Below are 10,469 nucleotides of genomic sequence, written 5' to 3'. Positions count from 1 at the left end.
AGCCTCAAACCATCTGAATAAATCAAGGCATTTGAAATTCAGGCCCCAAAGATATAGCATCTTTCATCAACACTCTTTTTATGCAGTAATTGGAGTTTATAAAATATGCCGCAACTTTAGTAAAGAAACAGAGCAATTATTATTTACATCATAGGTTACTTCTTGATGTAATTTTCCTTTTGCTGTATTAGACAATTTGCTAGTTCAGTCTAAAACAAAATGTTGACTCTTTCCTTCTCTTGATTACAAAGTGACACACAAACACGCACACACACACAAACAAATTACGGATGTTCGTCAAACTCTGATGGAATTTTCCAGCCCATCAGGAGAACATGGAGTTAATGTGAGGTACCTTAACCACCTCACTGCATTGTCCCTGTATTAAAGCTTGAATCATTCCAGTAGAATCCATGTTAATCCCCAGCTAACACGAACATGAGGCATGTCTGTCTTTGTATCTCAGCCTGTGCATCTACTGCTTTCCTGCCACACCAGGCTTGTCTTGTCTTTCATCCCTCTTCCCTCTGGATCCTTCACTAAGCCGCCTCAAGAGCTACTGGTCTCCTCAAGTCATTAGTTTAAGATTGGAGGCCAGTTATTGCACGTAACAGCTCTGGGCAATGCACAAAAGGATTAAGAGAAATTGGACATTACTTAACACTGTCACAAATTCAAAACTAGTACATTTACATTGTGTTTCTTCTTAAGATGATGTTACAGTGTTATTGCAGCACAATATTGACTTCTATGCGGTTTTAAACATTTTTCAATGAAAAATCCCAAAATTAAAGAAACAGCATTCTTTTTTTTAAATACGACTAATATCACATTAAAACTGACAACCTCTCCTTTCTAATCCCCTCTTATAGTCTTTAAGTCAACAGCAGCAGGCTTAACACACCACCTCAGTTCTCTACCTGTATCTGTGCGTGTTCCTGTCTCCTGCAGTAAGTGATACACACTAATAACACGGCCACACGCATGTTCAAACAGTGGACAGGTGCGACTCTTGATGGTACCACGGTGAAAGAAAAAAGAAAAGTTCAACTGGATGCAGGTTTTTGTCCAGGACTCATCAGGTGAGTCAGCAGGATCGGTATGCAGGTCAGGGACTACCGCTGAACTCAAAGCACACACCTCGGGTTGTTCTTACTCACATGCATGTGAGCACACGCACATCTACGTAAATGCACACGTAGAAGTGATAGCCCCCACAAAAAAATGTGCTAACACTGAGGCCATGTAGCTTTGACAGGTGCCTTGTAAATATGTCTAGTTTTCTCACTGTCTGTAGTTTATACAGAGGGGGGGAAATGGGTAGAAATCACTGTAAGATTGATGGGACTCGGCAGAAACACATACAGCCACTTAAATTGCCACTTTGTACTGACAAAGTTTTTCAAACTGCACACGCGTCTTATAGAAGGCTTGACTGAGATGACCCTGATGATGTCATCCAGGTTGTTTTTATTTATTATCAATACCCTGTAAAGAAAAGGCAGAGCAGTGCTCCTCATGGACTGTCGGACTGTAATGACCATTTTGCTAAATTTTCAACTCGCTGTAACATTAAAAAGCTGTGTATGACTAATTCCACAAACGTCTATCTGTCTGTCTGTATGTCGAACGTTTGTCTCATGAGCCATTCATCTTATCAGCTTTGCACTTGGCTGCAATATATACATCATCAAGCTGAATAACAAAGCTTTTATCTTGAAAAGTTACATTACAAACAGACAGGTGTAGAACACCGCACCAGACCTTGTGACGGCAAGGAAAGACGGCTGGGCAGGGAGGAAGACCACACTGGGGAATACATAGGTTAGCAGGATCCAATACAAATTGGTATTTGGAGACACACATACAGTAAATTTTGCTGATGTCTTTATTTTTGCTTATAATTGTTGAATGTTGGACTTTTAGTAAAAGATCTGTGTTGTAGCCCATTTTGAAGTGTGCCTTGTGTTTTATGGATGTTGGCAACGAGTTGTGTTAATTGTGCGTCAATTGCGCACCTTAGGGCATAGGTAGTATTACTTAAAGCCACACAAAGTATTTATTTGGAAGTCACACAAACAGCTTCTGGGAAATGTAATCAGGAGGACCCACACTGCCTTCTAACCCTGCCTGCAGCATCGTATTTTTTTCTCTTGCTAATTTATTTAGACGTTCACAAGCTAATTTTTTTCATTACTCTTGCAATGCACATGACCTTTTTGTAGGTGTTTTTAAATAAATCCAGACAAAGTTTTAACAAAAACACAGACAGAAGCCGTGCGTTAGAAATTATTCTTTCAAACTACTCCTTGGCTACCATTATAATGTTATTGTCAGTAAATAGTTTTTTCACCACTGCCCAGCCCACAGAGCAATCAGATATGAACTGGATAATGACGCATGAGTGGTTCCGCATGAGTGGTTCTAAGTCTTTCATCGCGTTTAGATTTGTTTTCTTCCCACGAAATGTGTCAGCAATATAATTAATATTTAACCGAAATAATATTATGACTAGTCGGAGTTGTCTGCAATTTAAACTAGATAACATTCAGGTCTGAAGAAGACCGACCGACCGACACACACACACACACACACACGCAATTTTATAAAGCATCATGTGCCAGTCAGTGCCGTTCTGACCTGCTGAGTCAAACTCATTAAACTGTTAATGAGTTTCTGCCTTAGTGAAATCAGGGAGGTTGATGGCACCAGGTGGAGTGAGAACACAAACACACACATGCACGCACAAACACACACACACACACACACACACACACACACACACACACACACACACACACACACACACAAAAAAACCACGTTCCCATGACACAAATACCTTGGCTGCCTTCATTAAGATTTCTCATCAGATATTACATCTTCCATTGTTTAGTTGCTGCTCAAACTTTACCAGGATGATACTTTAACACAGAGGTCTTCAACAGGGGGTCCGCGGAGGTACTGCAGGGGGGTCGCGAAATCTTTGGTTGATTAGACAATTTTTTAAATTTTTTATAATTTTTTATTTTTATTTAATTTTTTTACGAATTTAAATGTATTTCAATACACATTAACATGCATCCAACATATTGTGAGGCTGATTTGACCCTCTGCCTGACAACCTCCATCCTTCCAAGATTAGATAAGTTGTGTGCTACCCATCATGGTCCGACATCTCACTAATGTGGGAGTATGTGTGCCATCCATAGATGAGGATTCACTGTCTCTTCTAAATGTATGTTTAAAATTAAAACATGAATCTGTGAATTACTTTAATAGCTCAGTGTTGTATGCAAGATGTACAGTGGGTACTGAAAGTATTCAGACCCCTTTAAATATTTCACTCTTTGTTTCATTGCAGCAATTTGCAAAAATCTAAAAAGTAAATTTTATTTCTCATTAATGTACACTCAGCACCCCATCTTGACAGAAAAAAACAGAAATGTAGACATTTTTGTAAATTTTATAAAAAAGAAAAACTGAAATATCACATGGTCATAAGTATTCAGACCCTTTGCTGTGACACTCATATTTAACTCACATGCTGTCCATTTCTTCTGATCCTCCTTTAGATGGTTCTACTCCTTCATTTGAGTTCAGCTGTGTTTAATTAAACTGAGTAGACTTTATTAGGATTGATGAAAAATAAAATGAACTTTTTTGATTTTAGCAAATGGCTGCAATGAAACAGAGTGAAAAATTTAAAGGGGTCTGAAAACTTTCCGTACCCACTGTATGTTTATAAATGGCAGTGGCATGGCCACCCTTTACCTTGCAAATGTTTAAATTAAAAACATGAATATATGAACCCGTGTAATATTTGAATAGCTTAGTATTGAATGCACAATATCAGGGTAGTTATGTTTATACATGAAACTAGGCCCAGTTTAATATAAAACACAATTTTATACAATATATATAATAGGGGGTCCCTGCTCCAACTCTCCACCTGTTTGGGGGTCCTTGGCCTGAAAAACGTTGAAGACCCCTGCTTTAACACAATAACAAAGGGGCTTGTCGTTGTGTTCTTGGCTCCCCCTATTGATTGTGCATTGTCTCTGCACTTAAAGGAACACTTTATGAAGCACAAGGACTATGGACAAAATAATGGAAACACCACATGAAAGAGAAGCATTTTATCTTTGAAGTCTTGTTACAAATCCAGCTGCAACAGCTGAGTCCCAGAAGGGAGACCAACTAGCAGCACTTATTGTTTTAAAACGTCACGAATAGCTCTTGACTTGACTTGTACTGAATTTGGAAAATGTTACCTCTCACATGCATAATTGTTCAATTTTCATCATAAGCAGCTGTTTGCATTTTGTATTATATCCATCCCGTCCTCTTTTGTAGTTTGAATAGGCCGTGGTCAGAATGTGAATTGTTGGTGCAGCTGACTGGGGAAAACTATTGCACCATCAAAATGAACAAAACCAGTTTGGCATTTGTGATGCACCTGTTACTCAGCCTGTATATATATATGCGCAGAGCATCCAAAACACCTTCATCAAAATACTTTTTGCTTCACAGAGTTTGATTCTGTAACAGGACAGACATTTAATTGATTCATTTAATAAAAACATCACAAAAAGAACAAGGGTACTAATGCAGTCCCCGTTCTGAACCCGCCTGTATGGATTGTTCTGTTCTCTCGGTCGCTGTTATTTCTTCCAGAGCAACTTCAGAATTAGTCCTTGTAATTAGTGAGTCCTCCTCAAATTGACCAACAATATTGAGAAACTTTTTCACTGTTTGTGTGCTGGACGTTTGTGCAATGCTTTTGATCAACATGGTGCAGAGTGAAAGATTAGTGAAGTTAGAAACTATGGGTTCCTCCTACCTGATAATCTGCAGTGAAGATTTCATAGTCAATATTTTTCATAAAATTAAACTGAATTTGCTTAATAACAGTTCACGTATGTGGCTTTTATATACATTTGAAATATTTACTCAACTGCTGTTCACATTTATTCAATATAAAAGCTTTGTTTTTCACCTGGATATTAATCATTGCAGCAACAAAACAAACATTTTACTTTGAAGTCAAATAGCTAAAGAGGCAGTGATTCTATTGATTCTGTGTTGCTATATGATATTATTATTATATGATATTATTTAGGCTGCCAGTTGTTGTCCACTTCTGTAATTTAGAAACGTATGTAAAAGGAAAAAACAACAATTAATTAAAAGCCATTTAGTAAAAGTACGTTTTGAGAGATGATTTAAGTTAACTTTTTGGAACTCACTTCCATCTGTCTGAGTGCCACACACAAAAATGTAGCAAGATAGAGCCCTGAGAGAGGTATTTCAGTCTGATGATTCATCCTCCGCTCTATTAAGGGACAAGTTTACACTGGGATAAAGGCAGTGGTTGCCTTCAGCCCCAGACTGTTTAACATCTGTCATCAACTGTTAAACATGGTGGGAGATCAATTATGCTACGGACAACCAGGCCATGAGTTGGATAAGACTCTTCCAGCATTATGTTTTCATATTGCATGTGGTTAATAGCCCTCGTACACAAGGCTAAACCACTGCAGATTCATTGTATGGACACTGTCTGGACACCAGACTTAAGCTTAATCAAATTAGGTGACCTTCCAAAAAATCTGATCTGAGCATAGCTAAACATTTAACTTAACCCTGGAGTAAGGAGTAAAGATTTTACTTTATTAGCAAATGCTGGTAGCTTTTCTTCTTGACGTTCTATGAAGTAAAATGACACATTTAGAGACTGGCATGATAATATCTCAAGACAAATAAATTCCTTTCTAAATTCGTGTACATATTTTTTCTTATACTGAGTGAACTTTGACCTTCTTACCTTGATTATGATTGATGATGTGATCTGGATATGTCCTCAGGTGCGTGCATTTCTAAGATACATGGACTTTTATTTCCCATATTCTGTTAACAATTATTACCATTACATCAATATTTTAAGATCAAGCTAATTAAAGTTCTGCAACTGCAGAGCTGCGGCCACCATTCTTTCAAAACACAACATGATTTTTGTATTTCTCTCCACAATGAATCATAAAAACATGTTTCCACTGGCCACCTCTCACAATTTTCACTCTCAGCTGCAACATGTGTGCGAGCGAGGCCCAAATCCATAATTCAACATGCGGTCCAACACATCTTAAAATTCAGACCTACAGGCTTGTTGGCTGAGGATGTTCATTCCAGCATCCAATCTGCCAAGGTCGACATGTCTCACTGTTCGACCCTGGAGATGAGTTTTCTGTCGGCTGTGACTGCAGCTCCCTAGCTTTCCTGTTTGTAGAATCAAGGTGTTAGCAAGGTCAAGTGGTGAGAGGGGATGTTAATTACAAATAGCTTGTTCTCTTGTTCTAATGTTTTGTATTGAAGGGAGACCTGATACATATATAAGTGATGCGACAGAATTATTGCCAGGCAGTCATTACATCTTGGCTTACAGGTTTCTGAGTAATTATTCCAGAAATGGAAGCTTAAATTCTCAGATTTCTCATTGACTTACCCAGTGTGGTTTGAAGCCCCCTCAACAAATAACTCCACAATCACTCATACAAAAATGTAATCGCTATGAAAGGACCAATAATCAGGACTGGGAGTGATGGTGCACTGAGGAATTCCTAGGGAGTGTGATCACAGCCAGACTGGCGTTATAAGCCCATAACTGTGGCTTAGTGGGGCATCAAAGTCCCAGAGGACCATGTGCAGGGGTGGAGACCTTTTGTAACCACACAACAGGTGAACACAGAATCCTAAAAAATAAAAAAAATTGCCAACTAAAAGCAATAAAATAAAGAATGAATATAAATATTTAAGTATATAAGTTCATTGTGCTTTGCCACATTTGTGAAACAACACTTTTAACAATAAAACCTGAAACCATGTTTGCATGAACACAAGTTGAATACATTTTGTCAAAGTGATTAAAGTTTGAATATGGCACAGCAGGCAGAGGCAGGACGATACATTCCACAGTGAACATCATGTTTTTTGTTTACACCACATTGACAATGATGTCACCAAAAGCTCCCTTAACATCTTCATCAGTGTCGTGTACTCTTCATCTTGAGATATTCATTTTCTTTTTGTGTTTTTAATTTTTCAGTCTGTCGCCCAAGAAACATTAACACGCCCACTTGCTCCGTAGGAATCCTCCAGAAGATCTCCTGCTGTTTTTTCATATGAGCTCATTCGGGCATTATCCATTATGTCACGGGGCTTACAGGAGATAGTCCTAACTTACCTAGAAACTTACGTTTCATCCTGAAGAACATTCTCTGCTGGACCAACCGACTGACATTGCTGTCCCTATAGTCATACTTCTGGTGTGGCCAAAAAAACATCTTTCCTTTATCATCTCACAGTTGCCAAAAACCACATCCTAGGTTTCTACCTGTGCTGCTGCGGCCTGCATTTCACCACAGCAGCTACTGAAGTGGGACAAAGTAGACTCCAACAGATACTGTCAGGATGTGTGGAAATACGTTCTCTGTCATCCCAATGGTGCTTCCTCCTTAGACTTTGATGCACTGCCAAGATATTTCTCACACCGATACTCAGATGGCTGCAGAACAGAGAGGGACACAATCACTTAGTCGGGAATGACAGAAATGATACTTTCATAAAAAAGTTTGGTTACTTTTGTTGTATCCTCACTCTTCATCATTCGGCATATTTTAATACATCAGCGTCTTAGTGCCTTTTGAGTCTTCTGGGTGATTATTGTCTGAGCGGGAACAGTGTAATGAGTATCCAAGGTGACTAACCACCGGCTGAGGGATGAGTCACAGAGCAGCCCCCTTTTCACATGAAGAGTTCTCAATTCTCCCTTTGGTGCCTAGAGGTGATGAGTGGCTCCATTGTCGGCACAATGGTGGCACTGCACGCCATTCAAGTTCTAGGCTGAGTACAGGGTTTATCAAATTCCCCTGGTTTTATCCCCCGGTGTGCCTCCTCATCCCAAATCTGAAGATGCACAATTATTCAGCCACTAGTGCTGGATAGTGGGGCCTTACTAAGGATGGAAAATAAGCCTCAGTGATACTTTTTGGGCTTCATCAATCATAATTTAGAAGGTATTCACGCATAAGGAACCTTTAAAAAATCAGCAAAGATCCATTTTGAATAGGTCTAAAATGACAATGGTGAAACATTAGTACAAATATGCTACAACAGGAGTAAAATGATGTACTTTTGGGACTATAATGATAGATTCAGTAATGATATATTTGAGGACTCTATTGTTAGTTCAAAGTGCAGTCGTGGACGAAAGAAGAAGGTGACGGATGGATGGAGTCTGGCCTGTAAGACCTAGATTACTATCATCGTTGCTCTCCCTGCTGTCGCCCTATAATAGTTGTATAGGAGAGTAGCAACATGAGTAGTGAAGTGACCCAACCAAAAAAAGAACAGATCTGTTGCGGTGGCAATGAATGAACTCTGGGACTTTTCAAAAGACGGATAAATTACAGTGTTGGAGGAAGAGGGAAAGGGCACAGCTCAGAGGAAGAGCTTGTAGCTGTCAGGTGGCAGTTCAATCTGAAGTGCTCATTATGTAGCTCAACAGTCAGCTAGCTCATAAATGTACCACTGAATAACAAACTTGCTAGTAAGGAGAAAAAGAAGGTTCGGGGGATTATAAAGGCTTATGGCTAACCAGCTTTTCAATTCAGTTCAATTCAACCCAATGCCTTTATATATATTGCACAGTGTACAACATAATTGAGTTTCCATGTGGTACAGACAGTAACACAGACAGTATTGACACATTAGAGTCTAATAAATAGATAAACGCAAGCAATAAATACCACAAAATTAAGTTTATTAAAACAGAGGGTTGCATGTACTCAGGTATATAGCACATAGTAACATTACAAATTATAATATTGCACAAATGGACAGTATAACACTTGGTTAAGTTGACTAATGGCACTTTGATAAAAGCTCCCAGTTAAGAGACTGGAAGTTCAAGATCTTACGGACCTGTGGTGTTGTCCAGAAGACAGCAGGGAGAAAAGGTGGTGACCTGGGTGAGATGAGTCACTGAAAGTGATGTATTGGGACAGTTATATGACTCTTTTCTATTTTCCATAGCAAATAAATACCTACATACAGTTCCATACTTAATAATCCAAATATTTTTACTTGTTAAGCAATGTTATGATTTTATTTCACTCTCATTTATTTCAGAGGTCAGTCTTCAGTTGATGTTTTGAAAGCCTGAGTTAGTCATTCACACATTAATGATTTACATGTTATCCAAATATCAGATTGTAAATTACAATGAGAAAATTAATTCAGCCTTTACCAGCAACAACAATCAAATGACAAAAACTGAATATTACATTTATAAAGTTATTGTATAATTGACAGATATATAATTGGTGAATGTAGATGACATTATATTTCTTAATATGTCAGGAAATGTGCGTACTGCACAGGCTCACTTTTCCCCCTAAATACAAAATACAAAATAAATCAGGTCCCCGCAAGTTAACCTATTTAGTGGATACACATTATTTTAAATGTATTTACCCATTTATTGGTCATGTTTAGGTTGTTTAATTTATGGTGAAGTTTGAGTTTGGCCTTAAAAGGGACAGATGTTTCTGCAGATGTAGTTGTGCCACACTGCATGGATCATGAAGGTGCAATGAACAACACCTCTGTGACTTAGGATGGTCAAAGAAGGTTTAATCAACCAGACTTCCTTGTACTCTGAAGTCAAGAATTATACTCTGAACTTCCTCCACCAAAAACCTAACAATCCTTCCACCATCTGTGATAATGTTTAACAGACCGGAGTGATTCTCCCTCCATCCACCCCTCACCCCTCTGCCCTTTCTCTCTGTGACTGTGGGCTTATGTATTAAGTTACACGTTTTACTTAATGCTGGTTTAGCGTGAAAGAGAATGAGTCAGACACACAGTGAAACTGATCTCATTCCTCCTAAAGCGCTCTCTTCTAACCCAAGCAGTTTAGGAAAATAGTGTTTGCTCGCCATCTAATGGTGAAAGGCAGGGCTTACACACTGTGACAGCGTCTCTTAACCATAGACTGTATATATAAAGCTCTTAACACGGGGCCTTCCCCAGGTCTCTCCTGAGGATGGAGTGCAAATCATGAAAGATTTTGACCCAACATGCTCTATAAGAATGAAAACTAATTAAATCCTACAAATCAGAAGCAAACACAACAAAACTATTTCTTGATTTAAAAACCGGCATTTGTACAAAAATGTAATAAAAATGAAAATAGTATACAAAATGCAGATGTGCTCACACTGCAATATTAAGATACATTGAATACAACTAAGTAGCTTCAGTTAATTTAACCCTGGGAGGATATTTTTTGCATTACAGCAAAAATTACAAGAATAAAACGTTGCAAAGAGAAGAAAAAAACTATTCTGACGGCTTAATCAAATCGGAAAGTATGTGCTGAACCAATAGTGCAGCTAGTTATTTTTGAA

The sequence above is a fragment of the Limanda limanda genome, chromosome 8, assembly GCF_963576545.1.
Source record: "Limanda limanda chromosome 8, fLimLim1.1, whole genome shotgun sequence".
NCBI lineage: Eukaryota > Metazoa > Chordata > Actinopteri > Pleuronectiformes > Pleuronectidae > Limanda > Limanda limanda.
This window is presented reverse-complemented; position numbering follows the sequence as displayed.